This window comes from Halyomorpha halys, unplaced genomic scaffold (genome assembly GCF_000696795.3).
Source record: "Halyomorpha halys isolate HHAL.00 unplaced genomic scaffold, Hhal_1.1 Scaffold2.1, whole genome shotgun sequence".
Taxonomy (NCBI): domain Eukaryota; kingdom Metazoa; phylum Arthropoda; class Insecta; order Hemiptera; family Pentatomidae; genus Halyomorpha; species Halyomorpha halys.
Window position 1 is genome coordinate 1098343 of NW_027111560.1, and position 643 is coordinate 1098985.

Here is a 643-nt window from a genome sequence, read left to right on the forward strand (position 1 = left end):
ACAAAAATAAATAAAGATATTTTGACATAGTAAGTTAATAAGATACAAAAATAAATAAAGATATTTTGACATAGTAAGTTAATAAGATACAAAAAAGTAGGGTTAAAATTATGTAAATATACGTAAAAAGAAAATTATATACAAATAAACAAAAAGAAGAAATAAAAACAGTTATAGTATAAAATCAAAAATTGTGTAAACTATTAGGTTTAATATGAACAGGAGACATAATAACTCATAAAAATAGAAAGGTATAACTATATAAAAAAAAAAAGAATAAAACTTTAACACACTTAAAGGTGGAAAATTAAGGGCGTAAGTTAAGAATAAATAAAAATAATAACAATAGTATAAAATAAGTAAAGAACAAATCAGAATCGCCCACATGTTCCCGTAGAAAGATTTTTGAAACAGTGACAATATGCGGAAGTACACAGGCTGAGTGAAGGGATGATGACCATTAACAGTTTTTCATACATGCAAATTATGAGAAAAAGATAATAAAATATGATTATAATATTAATTGTAAAAAATATATAGCTTTATATAAATCATTAAATATAAATTAAATGACAGAATACGTTTTAGTGTGTTAAATTTTTATTTATTTTTTCTCATTTCTACTTTTCTATTTTTATGTGTT

The 643-nt window shown here is 21.5% G+C and overlaps 1 protein-coding gene across 4 annotated transcripts in view; it reads left to right on the forward strand.

Annotated features, from left to right (window-relative positions):
* LOC106680981 (NFX1-type zinc finger-containing protein 1) overlaps positions 1-643 on the forward strand; it is a 28734-nt gene that overhangs the window by 19642 nt on the left and 8449 nt on the right. The window lies entirely within an intron of this gene.